This window comes from Theropithecus gelada, chromosome X (assembly GCF_003255815.1).
Source record: "Theropithecus gelada isolate Dixy chromosome X, Tgel_1.0, whole genome shotgun sequence".
NCBI lineage: Eukaryota > Metazoa > Chordata > Mammalia > Primates > Cercopithecidae > Theropithecus > Theropithecus gelada.
In genome coordinates this window covers 121,410,318-121,426,441 of record NC_037689.1, presented here as the reverse complement: position 1 = coordinate 121,426,441, position 16,124 = coordinate 121,410,318, and the positions used below count along the sequence as shown (strand labels likewise).

General features: G+C 44.9%; 1 protein-coding gene and 1 non-coding gene across 3 annotated transcripts in view; both read right to left on the bottom strand.

The window, feature by feature from the left end:
• Window positions 1-16,124, bottom strand: part of XIAP (X-linked inhibitor of apoptosis) — a 54,727-nt gene that overhangs the window by 37,084 nt on the left and 1,519 nt on the right. The gene's annotated exons all lie outside the window — the stretch shown is intronic.
• Window positions 2,318-2,420, bottom strand: LOC112616698. The gene has a single exon (XR_003117732.1). It is a non-coding gene; the product is annotated as a U6 spliceosomal RNA (small nuclear RNA).

Genomic DNA, 16,124 nt, shown 5'->3' with positions numbered 1-16,124 from the left:
TAATTTTTTTTTTTTTTTTTTTTGAGACGGAGTCTCGCTCTGCCGCCCAGGCTGGAGTGCAGTGGCCGAATCTCAGCTCACTGCAAGCTCCGCCTCCCGGGTTCACGCCATTCTCCTGCCTCAGCCTCCAGAGCAGCTGGGACTACAGGCGCCAGCCACCTCGCCCGGCTAGTTTTTTGTATTTTTTAGTAGAGACGGGGTTTCACCGCGTTGGCCAGGATGGTCTCGATCTCCTGACCTCGTGATCCACCCGTCTCGGCCTCCCAAAGTGCTGGGATTACAGGCTTGAGCCACCGCGCCCGGCCGACCCCGCTAATTTTAAAAAGTTTTCTTAGAGATGTGGTTTCTCTACGCTGTTCAGGCTGGTCTGGAATTCCTGGACTCAAGTGATACTCCTGACTTGGCCTCCCAAAGTGTTGTGATTATAGGCGTGAAGGACTGTTTGACTAGTTTTTTACCATTATGAACAATGTTGGAGTGAATGACCTTCTATCTAAACCTACTCATGTAATGTTGGCTTTTCGCACCAATAATAGATGGCTTCAAACAGGACAGTGTCCTGTCACTACCTCCATTTAATCTATTTTGTTTTTGACTAGTAATAGTCTTAAGAAGAAGCATTTGACTAAAGTAATTGGAAAAAAAAAAAGCAGCACGAGGCCATATGCGGTGGCTCACCCCTGTAATCCCAACACTTTGGGAGGTTAAGGCGGGAGAATCACTTGAGCCCAGGAATTTAAGACCACACTGGGCAACACAGGCCAAGGAATTACAGGTTACAGTGAGCTGTGACTGCGTCACTGCACTTCAGCCTGTACAACAGGTCAAGACACTGTCTTTAAAAAAAGTAGTATGAATACACTTCTAAATCTATAAGAAGGCCGGGCGCAGTGGCTCACACCTGTAACTCCAACACTTTGGGAGGATGAGGTGGGTGGATCGCTTGAATTCGGGAGTTCAAGACCAGCCTGGCCAACATGATGAAACACCATCTCTACTAAAAATACAAAAATTAGTAGGGCGTGGTGGCGCATGCCTGTAATCGCAGCGACTCGGGAGGTTGAGGCAGGGGAATCGCTTGAACCTGGGAGGCAGAGGTTGCAGTGAACCAAAATGGTGCCATTGCACTCCAGCCTGGGCGACAGAGCGAGACTCCGTCTCAAAAAAAAGAAAAAAAAAAAACTGTAAGAAAAAGATTAATACGTTGATAGAAAACAGGCAAATTTACAAGTGGGAAATATTAATGGTCAACAAACATATGCAACAATGTTAAACCTCATTAATAATCAAAGAAATAAACACTTTAAAAGATAACATTTTTACCCTGTTTGGCAAAGGTCAACACTACTACCAACAATGAAAACGCAGTGGCACGAGAGTATGGAGCAAGAGGCATCTGTCTGTTAGAACTAAAAACTGGTACATCTTTTCTGGAAGGTAATCTGGCAATATATGTTCTAAAAGTCTTAAATATATGATAATCTCTTGAACCACTCATTCTAGTTCTAAACACATGCTCAAAAAAAAAAATAATAAAAAATAAATAAATAAATCCCTGATCAGGCCAGGCGCGGTGGCTTTCGCCTGTAATCCCAGCACTCCGGGAGGCCGAGGCAGGCGGATCACCTGAGGTCAGGAGTTCAAGACCAGTCTGGCCACGGTGAAACCCCGACTCTACTAAAAATACAAAAAATTAGCCAGGCGTGGTGGTGCGTGCCTGTAATCCCAGCTACTCGGGAGGCTGAGGCAGGAGAATCACCTGAACCCGGGAGGCAGAGGCTGCAGTGAGCCAAGATCGCGCCATCGCATGCCAGCCTGGAAAACAACAGCGAAACTCCTCCCCTAATCCCCGCCAAAACAAAAAAGAAAATCCCTGATCAGCCAGGCACAGTGGCTCATGCCTGTAATCCCAGCACTTTGGGGGCTAAGGCGGGTGGATCACTTGAGGTCAGGAATTCGACACCAGCCTGGCCAACATGGCAAAACCTAGGCTCCACATACACACAAAAAATACAAGAATTAGCTGGGGGTGGTGACACACACCTGTAGTCCCAGCTACTCAGGAGACTGAGGCAGGAGAACTGTTTGAACCCGGAAGGTGGAGGTTGCAGTGAGCCGAGATTGCGCCACTGCATTCAAGCCTGGGCAACAGAGCGAGACGCCATCTCAAAAAAAAAAAAAAAAAACAACTCCAATCATTTCATTATTAATGTATATAAGGATGTTCCATAAAGTGCTATCTACTAAAACAAAACAACTCAATATCTAACAAAAGACGACAATACTATGGTAATATGGGCCACCAGGCAACCATTAAAAATTCATGTTCAGGATGTATTTTAAAAATATATATATTATACAGGGGCCATGTTAACCTTCTCTGTATCATTCCAATTTTAGTATATTTACTGCCGAAGCAAGCACCATGATGTTGTATTAAGTGGAAAAAGCTGGTTACAAAATAATGCTGTATTATATAACCCAAATTATAAAAGATACAGATATATAAAGACAGGCTAAATTACATATCAAAATTCTGCTGTGGTTATCTCTGAGCAGTGAGATTAAATTCTTTTGTTTGTGCTTTTCTTAACTTTCTAAATTCTATACAGCAAATATATTAGATTCTAATGAAAAGAAACAAGCAGGTGGACTCTTGATTAGTCAGGCACCCTTGTACAATCCTGCCAACCAGACTATGGGCATAATCTGGTTATTTGCCATGTGACAATGCTTCCTCCATCTGTGAATACACTGGCCAAGTAAACTATCAATAGCAGGGCCTGGTAATGCAAAGTTTTGGCTTTTCATTCACAGAAAATAATTTTTATGACTTAGAGAAGGATATGTTCTTTGGTTCTTATCTTTTTGCCTATCCTGAGAATTTCTGCCAGTTTGTTACACAGGTAACTGCCTCTGAGCAACCCACTAGGTTTTTTGGGGTTTTTTTTCTTCAGGTTTCTTTGTGGTTTTGTTTGTTTGTTTGTTTCAGACGGACTCTCGCTCTGTCGCCCAGGCTGGAGTGCAGTGGCGCGATTTGGGTTCACTACAACCTCTGCCTTCCAGGTTCAAGCAATTCTTCTGCCTCAGCTTCCCAAGTAGCTGGGATTACAGGCATGCACCACCAGGCCCAGCTAATTTTTTTTTTTTTTTTTTGTATTTTTAGTAGAGACAAAGTTTCACCATGTTGGCCAGGCTGGGCTCAAAATTCCTCACCTCAAGTGATCCACCTGCCTCAGCCTCCCAAAGTGCTGGGATTACATGTGTGTGCCACCACGATGCCTGGCTGATTTTTGTATTTTTAGTAGAGACAGCGTTTCATCATGTTGGCCAGGCTGGTCTCAAACTCCTCATCTCAAGTGATCTGCCTGCCTTGGCCTCCCAAAGTGCTGGGATTACAGGCGTGAGCCACCGTGCCTGGCGATCATCAGGTTTCAAAAAAGAGAGAGGGCCAGACATGGTGGCTCATGCCTGTATTCCCAGCACTTTGGGAGGTCAAGGCAGGCGGACTGCTTGAGCCCAGGTGTTCGAGGCCAGGCTGAGCAACATGGTGAGACCCCGTCTTTACAAAAAATAAAAATAAAAATTAGGCCAGCCGTGGTGGCTCACGCCTGTAATCCCAGCACTTGGGGAGGCTGAGACAGGCGGATCATCTGAGGTCGGGAGTTCGAGACCAGCCTGACCAACATGAAGAAATACCGTCTCTACTAAAAACACAAAATTAGCCGGGCGTGCTGGCACATGCCTGTAATGCCAGCTACTCAGGAAGGCTGAGGCAAAAGAATCGCTTGAACTCGGGAGGCCGAGGTTGCGGTGAGCCGAGATTGCGCCACTGCACTCCAGCCTGGGCAGTAACAGCAAAATTCCATCTAAAATGAATAAATAAATAAAAATAAAAATTAGTTGGGCATGGTTGCACATGCCTATAGTCTGCACACGCCTGTAGTCCCAGCTACTTGGGAAGCTGAGGTGGAAGGACTGCCTGAGCCTGGGAAGTAGAGTCTGCAGTGAGCTATGATTGTGCCAATGCACTCCACTCTGGGAGACAGAATGAAAAACTATCTCCAAAAAAAAAAAAAAAAAAGAAAAGAAAAGAAAAGAAAAAGAGAGAGAGGGATACAGGTCAAGTCACAGAGATAAAAGCAGTGATCAGGTCATGTTCATGGTGGCTGGCCAGAAACAAATGCCTTTTGGTCCATTGCTTGAGTGGCAGTAAACCAGCAGTAGCAGAGAAGGGCTGAGAAACACAGGTGGATACCTGATTGCTACTTATTGGGTTTCTTTTTTTTGTGATGGAGTCTTGCTCTGTCACCCAGACTGGAGTGCAGTGGTGCTATCTTGGCTCTCTGCAACCTCCACCTCCTGAGTTCAAGTGATTCTCCTGCCTTAGCCTCTTGAGTAGCGAGACTACAGGGGCGCACCACCATGCCCGGCTAATTTTTGTATTTTTAGTAGAGACGGGGTTTCGCCATGTTGGCCAGGCTGTTCTCGAACTCCTGACTTCAGGTGATCCACCCGCCTCAGCCTCACAAAGTGCTGGGATTACAGGCGTGAGCCAACGTGCCGGGCCAACTTATTGTTAACTTGAATTGAAAATAAAAGGACTTAGGCCGGGCGCGGTGGCTCACGCCTGTAATCCCTGCACTTTGGGAGGCCGAGGCGGGCGGATCACGAGGTCAGGAGATCGAGACCATCCTGGCTAACAAGGTGAAACCCCGTCTCTACTAAAATACAAAAAAAATTAGCCGGGCGCGGTGGCGGGCGCCTGTAGTCCCAGCTACTTGGGAGGCTGAGGCAGGAGAATGGCGCGAACCCGGGAGGCGGAGCTTGCAGTGAGCCGAGATGGTGCCACTGCACTCCAGCCTGGGGGACAGAGTGAAGACTCCGCCTCAAAAAAAAAAAAAAAAAAAAAAAAAAAAAAAAAAAAAAAAAAAGGAATTGATAAGAAAGAAAACAGTGTCCAAAAAAAAAAAAAAAAAAAAAAAAAAAAAAAAAGGACTTCTTGTGGAAAAATTTTTCTGAGTGATATCTCTTTGGAGTTATGAACTGTTCATCCACTGCCTTGTAAAAATTAACAATGACGGCCGGGCGCGGTGGCTCAAGCCTGTAATCCCAGCACTTTGGGAGGCCGAGACGGGCGGATCACGAGGTCAGGAGATCGAGACCATCCTGGCTAACACGGTGAAACCCCGTCTCTACTAAAAAATACAAAAACTAGCCGGGCGAAGTGGCGGGCGCCTGTGGTCCCAGCTACTCGGGAGGCTGAGGCAGGAGAATGGCGTGAACCCGGGAGGCGGAGCTTGCAGTGAGCTGAGATCCGGCCACCGCACTCCAGCCTGGGCGACAGAGCCAGACTCAGTCTCAAAAAAAAAAAAAAAAAAATTAACAATGACTTTGGGACCTGGTAAAAAGAAAGAAGTCTCCACGAACTTTGGGCAAAAACTTCCCTAAAATGATTTTTACAAAAAGAGCAGCTCAGAATCAAGTATACTAAAAAGTATAATCATTATTATTATTATTATTATTATTATTTTGAGACGGAGTCTCACTCTCACCAGGCTGGAGTGCAGTGGCACGATCTCGGCTCACTGCAACCTCCACCTCCTGGGTTCAAACAATTCTCGTGTCTCAGCCTCCCGAGTAGCTGGGATTACAGGCACATGCCACCATACCCAGCTAATTTTTGTATTTTTAGTAGAGACAGGGTTTCACCATGTTGGCCAGGATGGTCTCGATCTCCTGATCTTGTAATCCTCCCGCCTCATTCTCCCAAAGTGCTAGGATTACAGGTATGAGCCACCGCACCCGGCCATCATTATATTTTGTAGACACGAGCAAAAATTGTTCATAATAACTATGTCTTGCTGGGCAGGATAATAAAAATCATTATCTTACTTTACAGATAAAGAAACTAATCAGCTTGGGAAACATAGGGAGACCCAGTCACTCCAAAAAAAAAAAAACAAAAAAACGAAGGCATGGTGGCTCGAGCTACTCAGGAGGATGAGGTGGGAGGATCAGTTGAGCCTGGCCACTCCAGCCTGGGCTGACAGAGCCAGATCCTGTCTCAAAAAAACAAAACAAACAAAAAACAAAAACAAAAAAAGAAAGAAAGAAAGAGAAAGAAACTAAGACGTAAGGAAGGTAAATGATTTACTAAGGCCATAGAGCTGATTAGTGGCATAGAACTGGAACTTACTGTACTCTGATACTTTGTGCAGATAACTTATTCTGACACAGTGATTAGAACGTAGTTCATACAATCAGATGGTTCCATGGATGACTTCATAAGCAGGTAATACCTATCCCTAGACATTTCTCAGAATGAAGTATTCTTTTCTTTTCTTTAAGAGATGGGGTCTCGACTGGGCTTGGTGTCTCGTCTTTAAGAGATGGGGTCTCGGCCGGGCACGGTGGCTCAAGCCTGTAATCCCAGCACTTTGGGAGGCCGAGACGGGCGGATCACGAGGTCAGGAGATCGAGACCATCCTGGCTAACACGGTGAAACCCCATCTCTACAAAAATACAAAAAACTAGCCGGGCGTGGTGGCGGCGCCTGTAGTCCCAGCTACTTGGGAGGCTGAGGCAGGAGACTGGCGTGAACCCGGGAGGCAGAGCTTGCAGTGAGCTGAGATCCGGCCACTGCACTCCAGCCTGGGCGACAGAGCGAGACTCCGTCTCAAAAAAAAAAAAAAGAGAGATGGGGTCTCGACTGGGCTGGGCGTGGTGGCTCACGCCTGTAATCCCAGCACTTTGGGAGGCTGAGGTGGGTGGATCACTTGGTCAGGAGTTTAAGACCAGCCTGGCCAACATGGTGAAACCCGGTCTACTAAAAATACAAAAATTAGCTGGGCATGGTGGCATATGCCTGTAATCCAACTACCTGGGAGGCTAAGGCAGGAGAATCGCTTGAACCTGGGAGGCGGAGGTTGCAGTGAGCCCAGATCGTGCCACTGTACTCCAGCAGCCTAGCTAACAACTCCGACTCCCTCACACACACACACGCACACACAAAAAGAGATGGGGTCTTACTATGTTGCTCAAGCTGGTCTTGAACTCCTGGCCTCAAGTGATCTTCTAACCTCAGAATGAAGTATTCTATTCCATGATCATGTTGGGATCTCAAGCAAGTACTTAAACAACTTTTTTTTTTTTTTTTTTCTGGGACAGGGTCTTGCTCTATCGCCCAGACTGGAGTGCAGTGTCACAATCTCGGCTTACTGCAGCCCCTGCCTTGCAATTTCAAGCAATCCTACCACCTCAGCCTCCCAAGGAGCTGGACTCCAGGCAGGCGCCAGCACACTCAGCTAATTTTTAAATTTTTTATAGAGACAAGGTCTCACTATATTGCCCAGGCTGATCAAACAAGTTATGGATAAGAGCCCATATCTTTTCTTTCTTTAGTAAAAATATTTAGCTCTATTTGAAAGCTACAGTGCTATCTATATTCAAACATTTAGTATGTTTCTCTTCTGTCTAGGTTTTAATTTTTTTTTAATGGCACAAAGTAAAGGAAACTGTGCCACAGTTAAGTGCTACAAACCGAATTTAAATGATACAACATATTTCATGAGTGTCCGCATGTACCCGAATGCTATCTACAAACTAATTTTCATTTTCCTTCATCCCATCATTTTAGCTACAAGTACTTTCTCTACTAAACATGCTGAATTTAAACTAAAAATTTTCAATCTTGGCCGGGAATGGGGCTCAAGCCTGTACCCCCAGCACTTTGGGAGGTCGAGGTGGGCAGACCACCTGAAGTCAGGGGTTCAAGACCAGCCTCGCCAACATGGCAAAACCCCGTCTCTACTAAAAATACAAAAAACTTAGCTGGGCATGGTGGCACGCGCCTGTAGTCCCAGCTACTCAGGAGGCTGAGGCACAAGAATCACTTTAACCTGGGCGGCAGAGGTTGCAATGAGCTGAGATCGCACCACTGCACTCCAGCCTGGGCGACAGAGCGAGACTCTGTCTCAATTAAAAAAAAAAATCAATCCTATTTGGTTTAATGTAAGGTCAAAATTTAAGCATGGGCTTGTGTGATTCTATAGCTCATCTTCTCTTCTTTCACGATGTTACCTTTGATAATAACTAACATATGTAATGTGCTTTACAATTTAGAATGTTTTCATATATGGTATCTAATTTAACCTACATATCATAGGCCTCATCTGAAATAAGAGGAAACAGTGGTTCTGACTGTTACTCATCAAAGGTCATGGACCCAGTGATTATGACCAATATAGGTCTAAGGAAATTACTATAAGAATTACTGGCAGAAGGGACAGTCCAATGAGGTAGCAGAAAATGTTAGGCTTCCTTCCCTTTCAAGGCCTAAAAAATTAGCTGGAACCACAGAAAGGTTAAGTCACATGGTAATATATACTGAGATGTCTTTTTTTTTTTTTTCTTTATTTTTGAGATGGAGTCTCATTCTGTTACCCAGACTGGAGTACAGTGGCATGATCTCAGCTCACTGCAACCTCCACCTCCCAGGCTCAAGTGATTCTCCTGCCTCAGCCTCCTAAGTAGCTGGGATTGCAGAGGCATGACCTAGTTTTTTGTTTTTTGGGGTTTTTTTTTGTATTTTTTTAGTAGAGATGGGGTTTCGCCCTGTTGGTCAGGCTGGTCTTGAACTCCTGACCTCAAGTGATCCACCTGCCTCGGCCTCCCAAAGTGCTGGGATTTCAGGTGTGAGCCACTGCACCCAGCCAGATGTCTGTATTTCTGTATTTAAGGTGAATAAAATGATTACAGAAATAAGAATAAAATTTCAAACCATGATATAAGTATTTATAAGTACCAGGGAATGCACAATAGTACCAGCCTTGTCCAGTTTAAGAAATCAGCTTTAATCCACTTAGTTCAACCTCTGACCATCTGAGATCAAGCTATTCCCAGTCTGTACAAGTAAACGTGACTTTTCACTATGACCCATATCCTCGAAAATACATAAAACTGTATCACAAGGTGAATCACGTGTATCCATAACAAAGACTGGGTACCAAATCATACCAAAATCAAATCCCAAAATGTATCAAACAGCAGAGCTACAAAGGTATCATAATTTAAAACAATAAAAGCCCATGCCAAGTCCTGCAAAATGGACAGAAGTATGTTTTTATCATATCAAGGATAATCTATTAACCATATACAGAGCAGATAAAATAAATAACCCATAAATATGGTCTCAAATTCCTGTTTCTGTTTTTTGAGATAGGGTCTCGCTCTGTCGCCCAAGGTGGAATGGGGTGCCCTGATCTTGGCTCACTGCATCCTCCACCTCCTGGGCTCAAGTGATCCTCCCACCTCAGCCTCCAGAGTAGCTAGGATTACAGGCACACGCACAACCATGCCCAGTTAATTTTTCTATTTTTAGTACAGATGGCGTTTTACCATCTTGCCCAGACTGGTCTTGAACTCCTGGGCTCAAGGGATCTCCCTGACTCGGCCTCCCAAAGTGCTGGAATTAAAGGCATGAGCCACCATGCCTGGCCTGGGATTGTTATATGGAACTTTTTTCCTTGACAAAATCTCAGATAATCAGGCTTAAAAACTATTAGAATGGGTTTTGAATCTTTGGAATCAACTAGCCCTTAGCCCAACCTCCCTGGGTTTTTTTTGTTTGTTTGTTTGCTTGTTTGTTTGTTTTGAGACAGGGCCTCACTCTGGCACTCAGGCTAGAATGCAGTGGCGCCCTCATGGCTCATTGCCGCCTTGACCTCCCGGGCTCAAGCCATCTTCACAGGCGCATGCCATCACATCACATTTTTTATTATTGGTAGAGACGGGGTCTCACGATGTTGCCCAGGCTGGTCTCGAACTCCTGGGATCAAACAATCCTCCCACCTCAGCCTCCCAAAGTGCCGGGCTTACAGGTATGAGTCACCACGCCTGGCCCTGTTACTTTACAGATGAAGAAAGTGCAGTATAAAATAATACACTGGATAAATAAAAAATGTATTTTGAAAGACTTCAGGCCGGGCGCGGTGGCTCACGCCTGTAATCCCGGGACTTTGGGAGACCGAGGCGGGTGGATGACCTGAGGTCAGGAGTTCGAGACCAGCCTGGCCAACATGGTGAAACCCCATCTCTACTAAAAATGCAAAAATTAGCTGGACGTGGTGGCAGGCACCTGTAATCTCAGCTACTCGGGAGGCTGGGGCAGCAGAATCACTTGAACCCAGGAGGCAGAGGTTGCAGTGAGCTGAGATCGTGCCAATGCGCTCCAGCCTGGGCAACAAGAGCAAAACTCTGTCTCAAAAACAAAGGGCGGGTACAGGGGCTCATGCCTGTAATCCCAACACTTTGGGAGGCCAAGGTGGGCGGATCACAAGGTCAGGAGTTCAAGACCAGCCTGGCCAACATGGTGAAACCCTGTCTCCACTAAAAATACAAAAATTAGCCGGGTGTGGTGGCACATGTCTGTATCAAACAAAACAAAACAAAACGACTTCATAAGAAATGTTTTTTTTTTTTTTTTTTTTTTTTTTTTGAGACGGAGTCTCGCGCTGTGTCACCCAGGCTGGAGTGCAGTGGCGCGATCTCGGCTCACTGCAAGCTCCGCCTCCCAGGTTCACGCCATTCTCCCGCCTCAGCCTCCGAGTAGCTGGGACTACAGGCGCCCGCCACCACGCCCGGCTAGTTTTTTGTATTTTTAGTAGAGACGGGGTTTCACCATGTTAGCCAGGATGGTCTCGATCTCCTGACCTCGTGATCCACCCGCCTCGGCCTCCCAAAGTGCTGGGATTACAGGCTTGAGCCACCGCGCCCGGCCAGAAATGTTAACTATAGAATGTTGAATGGGAGAAAAAAGATTAAAACAACCTGTAGACAATATGATCATAATTATTCTATTTCATAAATTTTCTATAATAAACACCTATCTCTGGCCAGGCACGGTGGCTCACGCCTGTAATCCCAGCATATTGGGAGGCCAAGGTAGGCAGATCACATGAGGTCAGGAGTGAGACTCCGTCTCAAAAAAATAAATAAATACATAAAATAAAATGAGCCGTGCAGGGTAGCACACCTATAGTCCCAGCAACTTGGGAGGCTGAGGCAGAAGAATCGCTTGAACCTGGGAGGCAGAAGTTCAGTGAGCCAAGATCATGCCACTGTACTCCAGCCTGGGCAACAGAGCAAGACTCCGTCTCAAAAAAAAAAAAAAAAAGGAGAGAGATATGTGTTTAAAAAAAACATATGTTTAAACACATATCGCTTTTATAACTTAAAATACTCAAAGGCCAGCGCAGTGGCTCACGCCTGTAATCCCGGCACTTTCAGAGGCCAAGGCGGGCAGATTATATGAGGTCAGGAGTTCAAGACCAGCCTGGGCAACATGGTGAAACCCAGTCTCTACTTAAAATACAAAAAAGGCTGCGTGCGGTGGCTCACGCCTATAATCCCAGCACTTTGAGAGGATGAGGCGGGTGGATCATGAGGTCAGGAGTTCGAGACCAGCCTGGCTAACATGGTGAAACCCCATCTCTACTAAAAATACAAAAATTAGCCAGTTGTGGTGGCGTGCACCCATAATCCCAGCTACTCGGGAGGCTGAGGCAGGAGAATTGCCTGAACCCGGAGGCGGAGGCAGCAGTGAACCGAGATCGTGCCACTGCACTCCAGCTCTAGGCGACAGAGCAAGACTCCGTCTCAGGGGAAAAAAAAACATTAAAAAAAAAAAAAATTAGCCAGCTGTGGTAGCACACGCCTGTAATCCCAGTTATTTGGGAGGCTGAGTCACCAGAATCACTTGAACCCAGGAGGTGGAGGTTGCAGTCAGCTGGGATCATGCACTGAACTCCAGCCTGGGTGACACAACAAGACAATGTCTCAAAAATAAATAAATAAAATATTCAAAATACCCTTTTATGTTTTAAATTCAACACATCAAATAACATATCAAAAATGTGAAAATGTAAAGAAAGATGGGGTCACTGACATGCACAATCCCACGGCTAATTGGAAACAAAGTCAATAATCTAGGTACTGTGGTACCCAACCCAGGACTCTTTCCAAACACTGTAGCACATGACCTCTAAGATACAGAAACAGTATTTGAGCAGGGAATGGTGGCTCACGCCTGTAATCCCAGCACTAGGGAGGCCGAGGCGGGCGGATCACGAGGTCAGGAGATTGAGACCATCCTGGCTAACATGGTGAAACCCGTCTCTATAAAAATAAAAAAAATTAGCCGGGCGTGGTGGTGGGCACGGTGGTGGGTGCCTATAGTCCCAGCTACTCGGGAGGATGAGGCAGGAGAATGGCGTGAACCTGGGAGGCGGGGCTTGCAGTGAGCCGAGATCGTGCCACTGCACTCCAGCCTGGGGGACAGAGTGAGACTCCGTCTAAAAAAAAAAAAAAAGAAATAGTATTTGTTAAATTCTTAAGTATTTTTTATCTTATCACTACTGTTTCTGTCTCCTCATATCTACTCACACAATGCCCTTTAATAGTGCTAACAGGTTACATTTTATAATACTATTAACAGATTATCTCACAGAGATAAAGCTTGAGAATTGACAGCTCATGATAATCTCCCAGTCGCAAAAGAACAATGGAAAAACAAAGACACAAAAGCAAAATAAAAACAAAGCAAAAAAAAAAAGAAGAAAGGAGGCCTGGTGTGGTGGCTCACAGCTGTAATCCCACCACTTTGGGAGGCCAAGGTGGGCGGATCACAAAGTCAGGGGAAGCAGACCATCCTGGCTAACACGATGAAACATGGTCTTTACTAAACACACACACACACACACACAATTAGCCGGGTGTGGTGGTGGGTGCCTGTAGTCCCAGCTACTTGGGAGGCCGAGGCAGGAGAATGGCATGAACCCGGGAGGCAGTGCTTGCAGTGAGCCAAGATCGCGCTACTACACTCCAGCCTGGGCAACAGAGCCAGACTCTGTCTGTCTAAAAAAAAAAAAAAAAAAAAAAAAAAGAAGAAGAAAGGCGTTTTGGTTTTTTTTTTTGACATACTTATTCTTGGAATCATACCACATACTACAATGCCTGGAACACATAAAGTGCTCAATGAATGTTTATTTCATAAACTGTGGGTTTTGCTCTCTGCTAATACTAGCTACCAGACTTAAACATTAGACCAAACAAAAACAGTGAAACATTATTATTTTACATTTGGTATCTCTAAGCATTTACAACATAAATACAGGATTTACTAAAGAAATTAATGTTTATAATGAAGTAAAAGGAGAACATTTATTTACTAAATTAGTAAATTTATTTAGTAAAATTTTTGTTACTAAAATATTTTAAGCACTATACAAATTAGCTGGTCCATCAATTATAATAATTTTGAGAAACTGCTCACTTCCTGAAAATGGAAAAAAAAAAAAAAGGAAGACAAAATAAAATAAAAACCAAAGAAAAAAATAATAATTCTTACCTATTGAAATGGTCCTGGCTAACCTTTAGATATTATCACTTTGTTAGCCTAGTTGGAATCATCCAATGCACTAGAAGGCAATAAAATTACAGGTATAGTACAAGGGCCACTAGACTAGAACCTAGACTCTAGTCCAAGCTTTGCTAATAATCAGATATATTACAATGGGTGATATATTTTTTTGAGTCTTAATCTACTTCTAAAAACTAGACAGCTGGGCCGAGCGCGGTGACTCACGCATGTAATCCCAGCACTTTTTCACCTGAGGTCGGGAGTTCGAGACCAACCTGACCAACATGGAGAAACCCCGTGTCTACTAAAAATACAAAATTAGCCGGGTGTGGTGGTGCATGTCTGTAATCCCAGCTACTTGGGAGGCTGAGGCAGGAAAACTGCTTGAACCCAGGAGGCAGAGGTTGAGGTGAGCCAAGATCACACCATTGCACTCTAGCCTGGGCAACAAGAACGAAACTCCATCTCAAAACAAAAACAAAAACAAAACTAGACAGCTGAACTCCTAATCACTGCAAACTGTTTTAGTCTTAACTTTTTATTTTATGTTATTTTTATTTATCTGTTTTTGAGGCAGAGTCTCACTCTGCGGCCCAGGCTGGAATTCAATGTTCCATTCTCAGCTCACAGCGACCTCTGCCTCATGGGCTCAAGTGATTCTCCTGCCTCAGCCTCCCAAGTAGCTGGGACTAGAGGGGTGCACCGCCACACCCAGCTAATTTTTGTATTTTTAGTAGAGATGGGATTTCGCCATGCTAGCCAGGCTGGTCTTGAACTCCTGACCTCAGGTGATCTGCCCACCTCAGCCTCCCAAAGTGCTGGGATTACAGGTGAAAGCCACCGTACTTGGCCCTAGTCTTCACTTTTTAAAAAAAACATATATTCTTACCTACAAAGAGTCTACAATTCTGATTTGTTTGTTTGTTTTGTTTGAGACAGGGTCTCACTCTGTTGCCCAGGCTGGAGTACAGTGGCCCAATCATGGCTCACTGCAGCCTCCACCTCCCAAGGCTCAGGTGATCCTCCTGCTTCAACTCCCCAAAGTAGCTGGGACTACAGGCACAAGCCAGCACGCCCGGCTAATTTTTGTATTTTTATTAGAGAGAGGGCTGCGCCATGTTGCCCAGGCTGCAGATATTTTCATTGTATCAATTTCTTTTTTTTTTTTTTTTTTTTTGAGACAAAGGTGCGCTCTTGTCACCCAGGCTGGAGTACAGTGGTGCGATCTCGGCTCCCTGCAACCTCTGCCTCCTGGGTTCAAGCAGTTCTCCTGCTTCAGCCTCCCGTGTAGTTGGGACTATAGACGCACACCACCACACCCGGCTAGTTTTTTACTTTTAGTAGAGATGGGGTTTCACCACGTTGGCCAGGCTGGAACTCCTGACCTCAGGTGATCCACCCGCCTTGGCCTCCCAAAGTGCTGGGATTACAGGCATGAGCCACAGCGTCAGGTGTCAAATTTTTGTTGTTGTTGTTGCTTATTTAAAACGGGACCAAATCAGCCGGGTGTGGTGGTGGGCACCTGTAATCCCAGCTACTTGGGAGGCTGAGGCAGAAGAATCACTTGAACCCAGGAGGTGGAGGTTGCAGTGAGCCGAGATGGCACCATTGTACTCCAGCCTGGACAACAAAAGCGAAATTCTGTCTCACACAAACACACATACACACAAAAAAAGGGACCGGCCGGGCGAGGTAGCTCACACCTGTAATCCCAGCACTTTGGGAGGCTGAGGCCGGTGCATCACCTGAGGTCAGGAGTTCGAGATCAGCCTGGCCAACATGGAGAAACTCCGTGTCTACTAAAAATACAAAAATTAGCCGGGCATGGTGGCGCGTGCCTGTAGTCCTAGCTGCTTGGGAGCCTGAGGCAGGAGAGTCACTTGAACCCAGGAGGCGGAGGCTGCAGTGAGCCAAGATCGTGCCACTGCACTCCAGCCTGGATGACAGAGTAAGACTCCGTCTCAAAAACAAACAAACAAACAAAAAAACACCATGCTAATCTTTGAATTGTTCCAATTTTAGTATATGTGCTACCACTGAAGCAAGTACCCAAATCTGATATTCTAAATGTGTTAAAAGTTTGCTACATTATTTGATAATCAAGAAGCTTAGGACAATTTCTAAAAATATACGACAACTAGTAACATATTATTTTTACTATCTTACATTAGGAGAGAGCAATACAAGAAAATGAAACATGAGTATCCAATAGAGGCCTGCTTTGTCAGCTGAGTTGACCTGAATCATACTGGATTTTACAGTACAAACCACTGATATGTATAAATACATATATGTGCATAAATATGTGTATGTACCATTGGTATATATTTGCTTATGTTGATATATATATTTGTGTGGGAAGGTGTGAACTTTAAAACTTTTCAATTATGAAATCAATACGAATTTATAACAAATTCAAACCGTACATCAGGTCATGTGAAGTGCAAAGTAAAAAGTCTTCTACCTCTCTTCTCCTCCATAAGTAACTACTGTTAACATTTTTATTGTGTATCCTTCAAGAAACTATCTAGGCAAATGCAAGTATACACACATACATGTGAAGGTGTGTATATAAATCTAAACTGTTGCCACTTCTTGAATGTGGGGGTGGGGGGGAAGCTCAAGTACTCCATAAGCATGTTAAATACATTGAAATACATAGAAAGTGGTACCACAGTCACTGGCACAAAGTATTATACTCTTC